A 912-nucleotide genomic window follows, 5' to 3' on the forward strand; every position below is an offset into this window, starting at 1 on the left:
AAAGAATCGTGTCCGACTATATTGGACGGGCTACCCAACGATGCCTATTCACAGGCGCGATCCCACTACTGCTCGACACGGGGACTTTTGCCTGCTGTGTTTCCACCCTGGGCCAGTACGTCCCTCCTTAGACAACCTGGACCCCCTAGGCTCCCCCGAGGGACCCATATTGATGCCGAGCTTAGCGCGGACACCCGATCGACATAGAGCACCGAGGAGCAGAGCCCCCGCCCTCAAACCGTCCAACGACCCCGGCCTCCAAGTAGCTGGATTACAGGAGCACGCCACAACTCCCAGCCGAAAACAATTTGCAACCTTAGCATATATAACTCTAAAATGTAGTGGAATCTGGATGATACACTTTTATGAAACTGATACAAAATTCAAGCTTTAGAAGAAACTCTCAAAATTTACAACAAATATCGAAATGTCCTGGAAAATTATACTGTCTTATTTGACAAGGCGGAAGTACGCGTCACTCGTTGACGAAGGGAGCGCACTCATAATGTTCCATTAAGGGAGGCAACTTGTCGTCAAACAAAAACCACTATCTGTTCTCAGATTTGCTACTCTTGTCACAGGTCGTACCCAATCACCTTCATTTATGAATAATAAGATGTGGCCAAATACTAGAAGTATTACACGAGTTACCGATTGAATTTGTTGACATTATTATGCTGACAGGACAAATTTACACACATAGGATGTTATATCATTGCAATCTGTCAGTGAGGCAGCGCATCGACCAATTTGTCCAAATTTGCACCTATTGAACGGTTCTAAACAATCATTAATTTTCAATATTAAAATCTCCGAATTCTCTCTCTCTCTCTCTCTCTCTCTCTCTCTCTCTCTCTCTCTCTCTTGACAGTGCTACGATATATATTTCGGATATTTAATTATTAAAAAATT

At 43.6% G+C, this 912-nt stretch overlaps 1 non-coding gene across 1 annotated transcript; it reads right to left on the reverse strand.

Annotated features, from left to right (window-relative positions):
* Nucleotides 1–298, reverse strand: LOC149793889 (signal recognition particle RNA). The gene has a single exon (XR_016423076.1).
* Nucleotides 299–912: the final 614 nt, after the last annotated feature.

The sequence above is a fragment of the Sinohyriopsis cumingii genome, chromosome 8, assembly GCF_028554795.1.
Source record: "Sinohyriopsis cumingii isolate HCF-2022 chromosome 8, ASM2855479v2, whole genome shotgun sequence".
In the NCBI taxonomy this organism is placed as follows: domain Eukaryota; kingdom Metazoa; phylum Mollusca; class Bivalvia; order Unionida; family Unionidae; genus Sinohyriopsis; species Sinohyriopsis cumingii.